A 17,324-nucleotide genomic window follows, 5' to 3' on the forward strand; every position below is an offset into this window, starting at 1 on the left:
CAGTCCTGAAACTTCCTGATTTCACCAAGGAATTTGAAGTGGTTACTGATGCCAGTAGTCTAGCACTTGGTGGTGTCTCAGGCCAAGAAGAAAGACTAGTCACTTATACTTCTCGCAAGCTGAAGCAATATGAAGCAAATTATGCCACCCATGATTTGGAGCTCTTAGCAGTTGTTCATTGCCTCCAATTATGGAGACATTATCTCTTGGGGGGAAAATTCTATCGTGTAACTGACCACAAAAGTCTGAAGTGGATCTTCACCCAGCTTAACCTCAACATGTTGCAAAGGAGATGGATCTACAAGAATATGACTTCGACATCAAATTCCGCCCTGGGAAAGATAATGTGGTAGCAGATGCACTTAGCCACAAATCTTTCTTGAGTGCAATTTTAATGCCAAATAATCCCATACTGGTCAAGGTGGAAGAAGTCTCATCTCATGATCCAGATTATCAGAGGATGATGAAGTTAGTAGAAGAAGGGGGAAATTCAGAGAAAGAGAAGAATCTAATCAAGGGATACTCCACTCATGAAGGAAGCCTCTACTTCAATCACAGGCTATGTATCCCTAAGGATCGTGCTTTAAAGAAACTAATCCTCCATGAAGCTCATGATAGTCTTGCTGCAGGACACCCAAGCTATGCAAAAACATTAAATGTCGTAAGAAGGAGCTTTCATTGGGCAAACTTGAAAAATGATGTCCTTCGGTACTTGAAGCAATGTCTCTCATGCCAAAGGATCAAAGTTGAAAGGGTCAAGATGCCTGGGAAACTTCAACCCTTGGATATTCCCCAAATGAAGTGGGAGTGCATTAGTATGGATTTTGTCACAAGTCTCCCCACTATTCAAGGAGGATATGACTCCATTCTGGTAGTAGTGGACTTACTTACCAAAGTAGCTCACCTTATACCAACAAAGAAGACCTTCAAAGCTTCTGATGTTGCTCGAATATTCATCAAGGAAGTCCTCAAACTTCATGGTCTCCCAAAAAGGATAGTAAGTGACCGGGATTTTGACTTCACTTCAAAGTTTTGGCAGTCCTTATTTCAAGCCCTGGGAACTCAACTTTGCTTTAGCACAGCTTATCATCCAGAGACCGATGGCCAGACTGAGACAATCAATCAAGTAATTGAAGACATTCTCAGAGCATATTGTGGATGGGAGCCAAGAAGGTGGATTCAATACCTTCCTCTGGTAGAATTTACCTACAATGCATCTTATCATTAGAGCATAGGAATGTCACCATTCAAGGCACTCTATGGGCAAGAATGCTTGTCTCCTCTAAATTTCTCTGATCCGACCATAAGAGTTGAGGCATCCCCAGGAAAATGCTCGAAGAGATGGAAGAACAAACCAAGGCAATCCAAAAGGATATTAAAGCTGCCCAAGATCGACAAAAGCATTACGCTAACACGAAGAGGTCTGAAAGGATCTTCAAGGAAGGAGACAAAGTTCTTCTACAGTGCAACCCAAACGAAGTTCTCTCTCACTTGGGAAATATAGGAAGCTCAGCCCTAGGTATTGTGGTCCCTATACAGTTATCAAGTGTCTAGGTAAAAGTGCCAATAAACTCTAGCCCATATCAAAGTCCACAATGTATTTCATGTAAGTTTGTTAAAACCTTATGTACCTAGTCTCGATCATATTCTTGATGATGAACAAGTTGTAATCCCTACTCAAGGAGTCCTTGAATTACAGCCCAGTAGCATCATAGATTCTAGGGAAAGGCAACTCCGAAATAGAACTCTTGTAGAACATCTAGTACAGTGGAAAGATTACTACCCTGAAGAGGATGCCACTTGGGAAGATGAAGCTACACTCTTAAAGGATTATCCCCAATTCATGACAAGATGAGTACATCTCGATTTCTTTAAGGGGGGAAGGATGTAACATACCCATCTTCACTAATAAAGAAATGTCCATGTAATAGAGATAAATTTATGAGTTTTTATGGTATAAAAATCAATGATTTTATTATTTGAGTCATTTCTACTTAGAATCTTTAAATTTTGAGCCAAATTTGGAATCTGCGCGTGATTTTACCCTAGTATAAGATTTTACAGCATCCAAAACGGACACCGGATCAAGCTTATACGTAAATTTCAGTCATTTTTAGTTAAAAAGCGACAACCTTTAAACCTTAATAAATGCACGACCGGGCGTCCGATTGACGAACGGTCTGAACCCCAATGACCACGAGAACCTCTCGGACAAAAAAAAAACGCCCCCCGAGGCGGTCTGACACGTAAATCGAGGCTGGTGTCCCAAATTTGGGGACCCCGCCCCAAAAATTTAGACCGTACACACTTACCAGGGTGCCCGTACGACGGTCGTACAAGAACTAAAGGACGGCCGTCCACTGTGTGGTCCACACGTACCGCTACGTGGACACCCATGCTGCCCCAGAGATCAGATAAGGTACATGCGTACCACTCCTTTCCCTGTTAATCGACACCGTACCTTTCCCCCTGAGCCATACAGGCCACTGATCCACAGCCTTTGCTGGTACACCGTCCTTTCGTCCTTGTTTTGCGTAGTGCCCGTACCCGTACCCCACAGTTATATAAACCCCCGGGGTGCTCCATGGGCAACACGCATTTCTGCGTAGCGTATACTCTGCTGTGCCATCGTCTGTCCCTGTGCAGTGTACTTGCTATAGTACAGCCGCCCCTTGCAGCCACCCCTCTCACACTCCCTTATTTGCCACTTTTCAGATAAGGCAATTTTCCTCTACCCCCCTCTTGCTAGGAGGCAGTGTCCTTAACTCTTCTCCCCCCCTCCCCCCTCGGTGTGCAGAGACTTACAGCAACCCTCAGCCCTTCTCCCCTTTTGCAAAACGTTTTTGTGTTAAGGACATCTCACAATCCCCCCCATTTGCGTGGACTTTAGTAGTAAGAGGTTTTTGCCTTAGAGAGGGTTCGTGCGCTGTGGTCTTTTGCTCATACGGTGAGCAAACAATCTCAGAATTGAGATCTGACTGAAGCGTTTCGACCGCGACAGCGAGCCCCACAAGATGACATCCAAGATGGCCCCTTCCCGAAAACGTCAAAATATTGCCTCGGGAGGAGCGCGCAACAACGAGATTAAGGAAGATGCTCCCGAATACGGCTCCAACCCTCCCTTTACAATAGTTAAGGCCCTTGACTACATTAGAATATTTTTCTTGGAGGAATCACCTGTGCTTTCTGGGCAAGGAAAGTTTTTTCTGGGTTCGGTTTTGGAAGAGCCACCGGACTAGTGGACATTCGTGGGCGAGGCCCCGACGAGTGGGAAGCTCTACCCTGCACGTGAGGTTGCTACTTCCGCTGCCAGCACTCCAAAGTTCGATGTGTAGAGAGGGCAGGGGTCTCACAACAAAGATGTGAGCATCTGGATCCTCCTCACTCTTGCCCTTGAACTTTGGGCATTTGAGAGACATCCTTCCCACAGCTACTAGTTCTTCTTCTTGATCTTCCTACCTCCTATTTTGAAGCTCCTAGTTTTCTTCCTCTCCCTCCTGGTTCCTCCGAGGTTCTGATTCTGCCATTCGTGTTGTTGGCACGGAATCCCTTCCGAAAGTCTTCTTGGATGATGTAGTAGCCCTTCAGTTCCTAAGGCCTTCGATTGCCATGCACAACAACACCACATTGGTCTGCTTGAGCTTTCTACATTCTCCATGCACTATCCATTGCGCTCCTATGACTCCCTCATGAACATACCCGACACAAGGATGTGTACACTTCCTCTTTTGATCTACCCAACTAGCTTCTCTATTCAGACTTCCTATGTAGAACTAACCTCTACCTTCCTACTCCCCTTTCTGGCATACCATTCCCTAACAGGATCAGTGTCAAAAAAAGTGTCAGTGTCTAGTCAAGACCCGGCACTTACGTGGTTCCAGACCACCTAGTTTTCTCTCCCCTGAAGAGAGCAGCAACAACTAATACAACTGTACCCAATGCGACAAGCCAATGCTGGCGCATTGAGCTATCGGTGTGCCTAAGCTTGGGGAGTTAGTCGTGACTACATGTAGGTTAGTTCCTAGGTCTTTCATGATTTCGGATAAGAGTTAACGTCCAAATAGGCATGTAATTAACACGGAATAGACAGAACTATGAAGTGCAAAAAAGAGACAAGTCAGAGACCAACCCATGAGACATTCTTCAATATTAGCTTAGACTCTCAACTCTACAATACACTGGCAATCACTCAGCTCATGAACTCCTTAGATCAACTATCCATTCAATCGTCTTCCTCTATCCACTTACCCGAGAATAATTCCCTTCTTCGCTGCTTACATCCATCTGGGTACTACCCATTTTCAAGAAGTCGTTACAAAGCAAGAAATCTTAACCGCTAGTTTATTACAAAACGGGACAATCTAGGTGGTGGCCAAAGGGGTTGGTTGGCCAACAGGAGTTCATTGAGGAGTATGTTTTGTGGCAAAAGCTCTAGGGCTTCCAATTAAGGAAAACTAAACAGACTATGTTTAGATGTCATTGACCTTGGCTCTTATGTCTAGGGATGGCAAACAAGTCACATAGCAGACTTACCTTTTGAGTCCTTATAGGATGCAGACTTAGAGGATGCCAACCAAGCACAAAATATGTTGACACATGTGAAGTATATGGATATGGCCAACTGTATGTCTTGGCCCATGAAATTGTGGAAATTTTCAAGGATTTAAATACATATTGCAAGGATCACAACTTGGAGGTAGTGGCTAACCGTTCTCTCTTATATATTGAATCTTTGCATAAGGAGCTAGGGCGCTAGGTGTTCCCCAAGGCACTCAAGATCAGCCAAATGTGGAAGCTACATTAATGTCACAAGCAAAAGGTGGGAAAGGCAATACATCTAAAAATCTTACTAAAGATATATCTTCAGAAGTGAGCACAATATCAGAGAAAGGATTGGACTTCTCACAAAGCAAGGCAAAGGAGGTGGTCCCAATCATGGTGGAAATGTTTATTCCGATAGCCACAATATCTAGACTATTGAAAACAATTGGAGGAAGAGAAGAGAATCTTGACACTATGGGCTACAGAAAAGCACAAGATCCAATATGACATGGGCCCACTCAAGAAAAAGTGTGAGGAATTTCTACAAGAGTTAGGAGCTACAAGTGAAAAATTTTAAGAGGACAAGTAGCCACGATATCTAGCTATTGAAATAGTTGGAGGAAGAGAAGAGAAGCTTGACAAAATATCCAATATGACATGGGCCAAGAAAAAGTGTGAGGAATGGCTACAAGAGTTAGGAGATACAAAGAAAGACATGGATCAATTTAGCATGGCCAACAAGGAGTTTTCTCAACTTCAAACAAATAAATAGAAGATTATGGGGAAACTTGTAGAAGAACAAAAGTGAATGCTCAGCTCTAAGATAGATAAATGAAAAGAAATGGAAAGATAGCTTCCAGAGGCCTATGAAACTTTTTTAAAGGAAATCCAAAAGTGCCAAGAAAATGAGAGCGAGGTATCATAAAGAGAAAAAGAAAAGTAAGTCCTTGAAGATGGAGGAAGCTCTTTAACTGGTTCAAAGGTATAAAGTTGAAGCAAGAGAACAAGGCCGAAGAACTAGATAGAGACTGAAGATACAAGCTTGCCTCCCAAGAAACAGGTGACACCCTCTTTTCTCATGCTTCTCAGTTATCCATAGTTATCCCTAAAATGCCCAAGCAAACTCAAGCCTTTTTCACATCTACCTTGTTGCTATCAAATGACTAAAAGGGAAATATATTTTTTATCACACCCATTAGCGATAATGATGTAGATTTCATGGCGAGGAGGTGGTCAAAATGCACACCTCCTACTTTTATCATGGCCATATTTCATGGGGATATAGAGCTACATGAGCTCGATGATGTGTTTAGGTTTCCAATTCATCTTTTAATTCTTAATTTTAAGGCCAGGGTCATTGTACCTAATACAATCTCAGGGTTTTCTCATGATGAAGAGTATTTCCTTCTCAATTTGCTTAAAAACATGTATGAGGAGGATTAGTAGTGCCCTATGGAGTTTATTTCTAATAGCCTAGATTGGATGCACACTTATGTGGTAGTTATGAAGCTAGGAACTGCTATTTATACCTACAGGCACAACGCAGTGAGTCTTACCACCCTCTGGAACTATTCTCAAATCTATGCTCACATCTAGAAAATTTAGAAATTTCTATTCACCTAAAATACCCCCTAGATTAGATGATGAAGGCATACGTTCCTTAGAGGCTAATCTAGAGAGTAAATTTAAAGGAAGGCATACCTTCCTTAGAGGCTAAGCTCGAGAGTGAATTTAAAGACAAACCACAAGACCCTGATGTGGATAAGGAAGGGAAGAAGTGACTAAAAAAGTTCACTTGATCATATAGGAGCAGTTTTCACTTTTTTAGTAACTTAGCAAACCCTCCCATCTCAAACTTGATCATATAGGAACACCTTTCACTTTTTTAGTAACAACTTAGAAAACCCTCCCATATCAAACTCTACCCCAGGAAGAACCTAAAAATGGTGAAGGCCCTCTACAGTATACTAATTATCTTGGGAAAGATCTCCTCTTGGCATTGAGTAAAGAAAGGAATAGGAACTTATCCTGGAAAGTCCATGATTTGGTGTGGATCATTAACCAACTCAAGAAAGTTCTCTCAAGACCAGTGAGCAAAATAGTGACACTTGGCTTAACCAACTCAAGGAAGTTCTCTCAAGACTAGTGAGAAAAATAGTGACGCTTGGCTTAACTAACTCTAGGAAGTTCTCTCAAGAACAGTGAGCAAAATAGTGACACTTGGCTACATGAAACTTTGACTATGATATAAGAATGCTACACTTAATCACATGGTAGAAGTGTCAATCTGTAACTTAGCCCAGAAGCTAGAAAAATAGGAGTGGAAGTGGTTTTCAATGAGGATCACTAATGGTAGTAAGGTAGGAGTGTATTAATAATGAAAGAGATTTTGGACCTACAATAATCTTTAAAAAGACTCACAACATTGTGGTTTATTGCACATGGGCTTATATGACATGCATTTTTTGAGTGAAGCTCTAGTGTCCCGTGAGGAATTATTTTACCACAATCAGGATGCTAACAAGCTGCTTATCTCTCTCAGTCTCAATGCGTCCACTCTCCAAATGGACACAATCAAGATGCTAACAAGCTGCCTATCTCTCTTAGTCTCAGTGTCCTTTCTCCAACTGGATCTCTACAACATTACCATGTAGGATTTAGAGCTTCTTTCCCATAATCTTTCATGCTATGTAGTGCCAACCCTTGTGTTTGTTGCCACATTCTTGGGAGAGTACATGTTGTAGAACTTCCATGTGTTGGAAATAGGGTTATAGGAATGCGCGCGCTCGCGCACACGCACACACACACACACACACACACACACACATAGTGGAGAAGCTCAAGGGAGAACATAATGAGATGATAGATAGATAATGAATGTGTGCTATACAAAGGTGATAAGTATACCCCAAGATGGGTGTATACTAGCACGGGGGAAAAAACCTCCAAAAGAGGGAAAAGATGCCCTGGCTGGTCCTAGTGTGTTCACACACATCATTACTACCAAATATGGCTACAAATCCCCCCTTGAGTGATGATGTGAACAAGGAGTAAGCTCACACTAGAAGTATAAGGCGCTTTAGACTATGACACAGAGCCTAGACTAGTCCCCAAAGGGAAGTAAGTTTAAAGATTTTTGCAAAAAGCTTCAAACTTCTCTCATGGGAGAGCCTCGTGAACAAATTTGCCAAGTTGTTATGTGTTGGCACATAAGCCAAGTTGATTCCCCTACAAAGCATCTCTCCCTGACATAATGATAGTGCACCTCAATGTGCTTTGTACGAGCATAAAAAACTAGATTCCTTGCAATTGCCATAGCACTTTGACTATCAATGATGAAGATGGTAGTGGATGAGGACTTGCCAATACCCGAATAAACAATGAGGTGCTTGAGCCAAACACACTCAACTATATAGTTGTAAACGATGCCTATACACTTAGCTTCATAGTTAGAAGTGGCCATAGTGAGTTACTTCTTGTTGAGCCATGATATACATTAATCACTAAGGTGAAAGCGAAAACCACTTATGGATACGCATGTGTCATAACATCTAGCCCAATTTGAGTTTATAAATGTATGCAGTTTTGATTTACCCCCTTGGGATAACATAACCCAAAGTGCTTAGTTTCCTTTAGGTAACGGAACACCTGTTTGATAGACTCCCAATGCTTCGTGCTTGGGCTATGCATAAATCTGCTCAATATTGAGACCACATACTGAATGTCAAGCTTGGTGTTACATAAAAAGATAAGGCATCCAATAGCTTCTTGATACAAGCCAACATCAAAAGATTTTGCAACAAAAAGCTTCAAACCTCTCTCATGGGAGAGCCTTTGTGAACAAATCTGCCAAGTTGTTATGTGTTGGCACATAAGCCAAGTTGATTTTCCCTACAAAGCATCTCTCCTTGACATAATGATAGTGCACCTCAATGTGCTTTTATAAGATTCCTCCTCAGCGTGAATAATGAATAAGCTTTTACCCCAATCCCCTATAATTATTCCCTATTTTTGAATACAAGAAAGTATTATTTTTCCTTGTTTTTGTCTAGAGAGAAGAAAAATTCTAGAGAGAGGTAATTGAATATTGAGATATTTTTGCATATAAAAATTCTACAAATATCAAAAATATATTTTCCTAAAACAGAAGTTCAAAATAAATTCTCCAAGGTGCATTAAGAATTAATTAAAAATGATATAAGTGACCTTAGCCCAAGAGTTAAGATTTTCAAAAATTTCTGGATTATGGTCCAATTAAGGTTCCAATGGGCCAATAGGATTAATCCAAGTGCTGGGATGAGATAAATCCAATGAATAAAAGAAAATAACAATGAGATATTTTCAAGGAATGATGAATTTTTGACACCTTGGTAAGGAGAGGGGGACCTTTGAGGTAGGTGCCTCCTTCACATCTGTGGGAGGGTTTTTAATTCAAAAATATTAAGATTGGTTGGGGGCTTCCTTCTAAGATAAAGAAGCAAGCAAAATCTAGAGGTAAGAAGTAATTTCATGGTTTTCATTAATATTCTCAAAAGATTTCACTTCTCAACCCCTCTCAAGCTTGAGAAGTTTCAAATTAATTGTTTTCAATGCAAATCAGGTTTTCTATAAGAATTCTAATGATTAATCACAAAAAAGTTAGTCTTTATGCTTAATTAGGATGCTTTTTATGTATATCTCTCTCTCCCAAAAGAATAGTCATTCCTATGACTAATTCTTTATTCAAATGGATGCTTCTCATTGATGAATTCTCAATTCAAAAATCAAACTCTATGGAAGTTAAGCTAGAGGATAAGAAAATGGCTTTTTTATGCTTTTATGCTAATAAAATTAAGGTAAACTTATGATTTAATTCCATAAATTGGATTTAAGTCTAAGGATAGTTATTCTATCATAATTGTATTACAAAGTCTTTCTTTCTAGATATATTGAAAATTATTAGTAATAGCAGAGGGGCGCTATGGCAAAATTTTTAGAAATTTATGCATAATGTGAAGAGGACTTCCTACCATATTCTAGGATTAGTAATCCTATGCTAAAAGAATGATTTTCATCACATTCATGGAAAACTAATTTTTAGTATTTATGCATAAATAATTAATTAAAGAAAAGAGAAATTTTTGGTAAAATGATTATAACAAGAGGAGCAAAATGGCTCTCGCTAGGCTGAAAATTGTGGAAACAGCCAGGGTGGCATGGAGAAACCATTGTGACACTAACCATCTGGATAGGAATACCCAGTCCTAGAATGATCTTAAATCCTATCTAAGGAAGAGATTTTGTCCCCCCAGATTTTTAGAGCTAAATCGGGGGAGCAAAACCATTGAAGAATATCACCAAGCATTTGCTCTTCGCCTCAAGTATTCACCACCGCCTAGATGAAGAGCAACTTATGGCCAAGTTCATTCGGGGAATGAACGAACCCTTAGACATACTGGTCAAGAATGCCAAGCCAGTGTCCATGGGGCAAAAGCTGTAAGAATGGCCAAGGACTTCACCAAAGACTTCATTGTAAAAGTCCCGCCAAAACCAGCTCCCTCATCCTTCAAGAGATTCCAGACACCGGGAAGTTCTTCCAACCTTCCGCCTCCAAAGAGACACCAAGGTCCCAACCAGAATTTGGAGTCGGGAAGTTTCAAGAATGAAGGAAGACCTTTCCCTTAAAGTACTTTCTCAGGAACTCCGGCCCTTTTAAGAATACAGAGGGAAGAGATTCGAAGCGAGAATAGGTGCTTCGGATGTCAAGGATTTGGGCACCAGCTCAAGGATTGCCCATATCCTTCTGTGGGCCAAGGAAGCGAGGGTCCCATAATTCAGAGATAGACTCCTTTGTATCAGTCCAATCAGGGTCACCCGCACCAAAATCAGGGTAACCCCAGAAGAGTGCCAGATCAGCCTGCAGCCTCCATGCAAAGCAGTCTCCGAACTCCCTCCCAGAATTGGGGAAACCAAAGAGAGAGAGTTCCACCTCAGACTGCAGCAGCTAGAGCCGTAACTATAGCTTGATTCAATTCTCTGTAGTCAATACAGAGTCTTAACGTTCCATCTTTCTTCTTTTGAAAGAGAATGGGTGCACCCCAAGGTGAGACACTGGGTCTGACGAATCCCTGCTCTAACAGTTGTCTTAACTGTTCCTTAAGTTCTATGGCTTTAGGGACTGGCATTTTGTATGCACGTTGGGCTACTGGCTGAGCTCCGGGGGGCGGGGGGGGGGGGGGTAACTCGTTCTCATAATCTACTTCGCGCGAGATGGAGGCATCTCAGTTAGCTCTTTAGGGAACACATCTACATAATCACTTAACCACTCTGGTTCTTTAGCCTTGCATTTTATGTCTACCGGATCATCTTAACGACATAAACAGCTTGCCTCTTTCTGAGCCCTTTTAATAATTTAGAAGCCTTGACTAATTGCAGCACTGGGGATCCAAAAATTCCAGTTCCTTGAACTTTATTCCCGTGAAGGTCAATCATTTCCTATTTCTGAATACAAGAAAATATTATTTTTTCTTGTTTTGCCTAGAGAGATAAAAATTTCTAGAGAGAGATAATTCAATATTGAGATATTTTTAGATAAAAAAAACTCTCCTAATATAAAAAATATGTTTCCTTGAAATAGAAATTCAAAATAAATTTTCCAAGGTACATTAGGAATCAATTAAAAATGATTTAAAATACCTTAGCCTAAGGGTTAAGATTTTTTGAAATTTTTGGATTATGGTCCATTTAAGAATCCTATGGGCCAATAAGATTAATCCAAGTGTTGAGATGAGATAAATCTAATGAATAAAAGAAAATACGCAAAAATGAGTAAAAACTCACATAAGATGAAGAGTTGACTGAGTACAAGGTTTATTAGTTAAAAACTATGAGATATTACTAAAAAAATGAGATATTTTAGTATAATGATACATTTTTGACACCTTGGTAAGGAGAGGGAGATACTTTAAGGAGGTGCCTATTTCACACATGTGAATGATTTTTTAATTTAAAAATATTAAGATGTTTTTATCTCTCCTCTCTCCTGGATCAAACTGGATCAAAATGGGAGCTAAACTGGTCCAAATCTTGTCCAAATTTAGCCAAACTGAACCTGGAAAATTCTAGAACTTAGTTGGACTCAGTTAGTGGTCTCCCTCACCTATAAATAGACCCTCATTCTTTTGTATTCTCATCTGTGAACTAGACGATGCCAGTATTACATTAAAATAAGCATATTTTTTATTATCCCCTAAAAATCCTCTACAATTTGGAGAGATTGGAGTTTCTCTCTCTCTTCAACCTTCCTTGGAGCTTTCCTCTCAACATACTAACCAATTGATTGGTTGGGGGCTTCTTTTAAGAATAGAGAAGCAAGCAAATCAAGAGGTAAGATGTGATTTTATGGTTTTTTCTCTATTATTCTGAATGTTTTCACTTCTCAATCCCTCTCAAGCTTGAGAAGTATTCAAATGAATGGTTTTTCAATGCAAATGAAGCTCTCTAATGAATTTTAATGATTAATCACAAAAAGATTATCTTTATGCTTAATTTAGGATGTTTTTTTTAAGTATATCTCTCTCTCCCCCAAAGAATGGTCATTCCTATGACCAATTCTCTATTCAAATGATGCTTCTCATGGAGCAATTCTAAAATAAAACTCTATGCTAGTTAAGCTAGAGGCTAAAGAAATGGCTTTTTAATGCTTTTATGTTACATAAATTATGATGAACTTATCATTTAGATCCACAAATTGGATTTAGATCTATTGATAGTTAATCTATCATAATTGTATTACTAAGTTTTATTCTTTTCAAAATTATTAAAAATTATCAATAATAGCAACGGAGCTATGGTAAAATATTTAGAAATTAATACATGTCATTTTTATGCATAATGTAAAAAGAGGACTTCCTATTATATTCTAGGACTAGTCATCCTATGCTAAAAGAATAATTCTCATCATATCCATGGAAAATTAATTTTTAATGTTTATGCATAAATAGTTAATTAGAGAAAAAGAAGAATTTTTAGTAATTTTATTTTTATGATAAAAGAGGAATTCCCATGATAATGGAGATCCATGTATTTTCAATGGAGAAAGAGAAAAATAGGTATATTAAAATAATAAATATTTTTATTTAAAATTAAAGAGAAATTTTAGATAAATTATTTTTATGCATGAATAAATTTAAATGATGAAAGGAGAATTTCCATCATATTTGGAATTCAATAATTTAAATGGAAAAGTAGAATTCTTATCATATTTAAATTAATGGATATTTTTATTTAACTTTTAAGAGAAATTTTAGTTAAAATTATTTTATGCATGAATAAAATTAACTGATGAAAGAGAAATTCCCATCATATTTGGAATTCAATAATTTAAATGGAAAAGTGGAATTCTTATCATATTTAAATTAATGGATATTTTTATTTAATTTTTAAGAGAAATTTTAGTTAAAATTATTTTATGCATGAATAAATTTAAATGATGAAAGAGGAATTCCCATCATATTTGGAATTCAATCATTTAAATGGAAAAAGAGAAATTCTTGGTATATTTGGAATAATGCATATTTTTATTTAATTTGAAGTGGAATTTTAGATAAATTCATTTTATGATAAAAGAGAAATTCCCATGACAATTGGAACCTAATCATTAAATGAGAAAAAGAGAAATTTTAAGCTTATTTAAAAAAATGGATAATTGTATTTAATTAAAAGAAGAATTTTTATGATATCTAAGTAGAGAAAGATTTGAATTAATTTTTAATGACAAAAGAGGAATTTTCACCATAATTCCACCTAGGGAATTAAGGTTGAGAAATTAAATCACCAAATTAGTATTTACCCAAAAATAGATTAAATGGAAGAAGAGTATTTTCATTAAAACTCAATATTCTCTAATAAACCATTTCTTAATCTACTATGGAAAAAGAAAGAATGAAATCCACAAAGCTGGAATTTCCTTATTACGATTAGAAGTTCAGTAGTTGTTCATCAAATGAAATCCTTGTTAGAACTAAACCAAATGATTTTGGTTAGACTACAAGAGGGACGGAGAGTAAACCTACTTGTCCATCTCTCGATCTGAATCAAGCAAAAACTTCGTTGACCAATTCCAGTTCCTAAATACAAAGAATAGAATACCATTGAATTAAACTAGTTTTCCTTTGATCGAAATCACCAAGAATCTAGTTGGACAATCAGTCAAATGATGATTACCCTAATGAGAGATCAAGGATTCTCATTATGAAATTGGTAATTAAGGAAAAAGGGGTTTTGTGGAACCAATCTCAAACTGGGAATTTTGCTTGCATAGAACCTATGTTTTTCATTTAAAGGACTGTTTTATGCCAGAATGCTGGAGGAAGCATTTGGCATGTGTTTTACTAAGAGGAGGTTCGTTGTGCAACAGTTGTTGACAGGGAGTCGTCGAGGGACATCGCTCGTGGTAAAGCCTGCCAAGGTCTTGACTAGCCCTCGGTATGGTTAAAATGGTGCGCTTTCGGTACGATGGGCGAGGACCGACAAAGAGATCCCTCAGTGAACTGCTAGGACACCTAAGTAGGATCCTGGAGGGTTTTGACTAGGTGATGCACGGGCTCATGGTTGCTAGGACACCCATGCGTGTGTCGAGGAAGATTCAGATGGACTAAGAAGAATGACTTTTGTGAATCAAATTTTGATATTGGATTTCATTAGTTGGCCAGCTGGTCTTCACGCCCGTGCCTTTCGAGAGCGAGGGAAGTTTTTTCGGGCTCGGTTTTAGAGGAATCGCCGGACTAGTCTCTTGTTTGGATATCTGCGGGGCGGCGGGCGAGGCCCCAAGTGTGGATCCCCGCCCCGCGCGAGAGGCTGACTCTGCTTCCGTCGCCCCAGTGCCCTCGAAGGGGGCACCGCGGAGTGGGCTAGGGATCTCATAATTATCAATTAAAAATAAGTATCCTATCCCTAGGATTGATGAACTTCTAGATCGGTTAAGTGGGACCCAAATGTTCACAAAGATAGATCTCAAATCCGGGTACTACCAAATCAGAATCAAGGAATGGGACATCCCAAAGACAACATTCAATACTCGCTATGGGGATTATGAGTTCACAGTCATGCCATTTGGATCGTCTTATGTAGGATATTCTCAGAGAATACTTGGATGATTTTGTTCTCGTCTTCTTTGATGATATCCTGGTGTACTCAAAGAATGCAACTGATCATGAAGATCATGTGTGCAAGGTCCTAGAAATCCTAAGGAAACACTAACTCTTTGCAAAAAAGAGCAAGTGTTCTTTCTCTGTTGACCAGGTGGAATACTTGGGATTCATAGTATCAAAGGATGGGATTTCTCCTGACCCCGCAAAGATCCAAGTAGTCGTAGATTGGCAAGAACCCAAGACGGTAAAGGAAGTCAGAGGATTCCTAGGATTAACCGGATGGTATAGGTCTTTATACCCAGGTATGCTCAGATAGCATCCCCTTTAACTAACCTTCTCAAGAAGAGTACACTTTTTCAATGGACTGCAATGTGTCAGAGTGCCTTTGATAAACTAAAGATAGCCTTAGTAACCAACCCTGTCCTTAAGTTGCCAGATTTTACCAAACCCTTTGAGGTAGTTACTGATGCCAGTGGGTTTGCCTTAGGCAGTGCTCTTATGCAGGAAGGTCATGCCTTAGCCAGTGGGTTTGCCTTAGGCAGTGCTCTTATGCAGAAAGGTCATGCAGTGGCCTATGAATCCAAAAAACTCAGAACACATGAGAGAAATTATGCCTATGAATCCAGAAAACTCAGAACACATGAGAGAAATAACGCCGTCCATGATTAGGAGTTACTCTCAGTAGTGTATGCTTTGAAGTTGTGGAGACATTATCTTTTAGGATAGAGGTTCACCTTGATGACAGATCATCAAAGTCTAAAGTGGATCTTCACCCAAAGGGATCTCAACATGCATCAAAGAAGATGGATGCAGACCCTGCAAGAATTCGATTTTGAAATTAAGTATCAGTCAGGGAAAGAAAATGTGGTGGCAGACGCGCTCAACAAAAAGCCTCCTTGCTTGTAATTACAGTGGTGTCAAATCCATTAATCAGTGAATCAAGGGAGAGAATCATGCAGGACAAATTCTTTGCCCCTATTGCTACCCTTCTAAAGCAGGAAAGTAAGACTGTTCAGGAAATGAGTCGAGTTCTTGGGTACAAACTGGATGAAGGATGCATGTATTATAATAATCGGCTATGTATTCCCAATGATGAGGGAATAAAGGGAAGAATTCTGAGAGAAGCCCATGATAGTCTGATAGCTAGACATCCAGGGTTTATAAAAACCTATATGTCTATGAAGAAAAGCTTCTTCTAGCCAGGACTCAAAAAGGATGTACTTGATCATGTGTGGAAATGCTTAATGTGTCAGAGAGTCAAGATGCCAGGGAAACTGTAGCCTCTAGACATTCCACAGATGAAGTGGGAATGTATCGATTTACACCATACCCAGGCTGGTCAAGACCTGGGCAGGTTTTTACCGCATGAGCCATCTTTTGAACACTCCCCATGCCAGCTGTTATAACCGAACTTCCCTTAGAAAAACACATATACCAAATGCTCCCTCCAGCATTTTGGCGTAAGAAAGTCCTTTAAGAAAACAGGGTCTCTATGCAAGTTTTCAGTTTTAATTTTCTTTTAAATACAATGAGTATATCTTAATTCCATATCCCAAGACTTCTAGATCACAGGTCTGGATTCCCAATCAGAATTCCTCGAATTCTATAATTTTGATCCTTAGATCAAATCAAAGGTCTCAATTTAATTTCAGATTCGGTGGGTGATTTGATTGAATTTTTCCTGAACTGGTCACATCGTCTTTTCTTGAAACTGACGAAGGAGATTAAGTCGTGGTCATAGTTTGATTCAGGGTTCGAGTCTGGAAAGGTTCTCCCTAAACTATCTTTCTCGAAGGGTAAATTTCAATTACTACTTTACTGAATTTCATTCATTGAGTATTTTGCTTAACTGAATTCAAAACTAAACACGTACTCCTATGAGGAATAAATTAATCATTTATCTAAAATTCCGACTTTGATAGATCTTCTAAATTTTCTCATTACCATCCTAGAGAATATGAAACATTAGAATTTTCCTTCACATAGTATTTCCTTATTCATTTACCAATATTCATGGGATTTAAACAATGATTAAAGAGAACTCTCATTTTGATATAAAAAATTTCTGTATGCATCTATTTATGCATAAAATCCAACTTCTATGGAAAGAACACTTTTATATAAAAGAAAATTCTTTTATGCATCTATTTATGCATAAAAATCCTTTTTGATGAAAGTAACACTTTTATAATAAAAATTCTTTTATGCATAAAAATCAATAATGATGAAAGTAACACTTTTATAATAAAAAAATTCTTTTATGCATCATTTTATGCATAAAAATCAATATTGATGAAAGTAACACTTTTATAATAAAAAATTCTTTTATGCATCATTTTATGCATAAAAATCAATAATGATGAAAGTAACACTTTTATTAAAAAAATTATCCATTGTGCATCTTTCTATGCATAGAATTTAAATCTAATGAAAATCACTCTTTTATAATTAAAAAAAATAACCAATATGCATCCTTCTATGCATAAAATTTAAATCTAATGAAAATCACTCTTTTATTTAAAAAAAACCAATATGCATCCTTCTATGCATAGAATTTAAATCTAATAGAAATAACACTTTTATAATAAAAATATTTCTACTATGCATTTTTCTATGCTCTTCATCTTATGTGAGTATTTACTCAATTTTGGG

This window comes from Cibotium barometz, chromosome 10 (assembly GCF_041138505.1).
Source record: "Cibotium barometz isolate CiBa-2024 chromosome 10, ASM4113850v1, whole genome shotgun sequence".
Taxonomy (NCBI): Eukaryota; Viridiplantae; Streptophyta; class Polypodiopsida; order Cyatheales; family Cibotiaceae; genus Cibotium; species Cibotium barometz.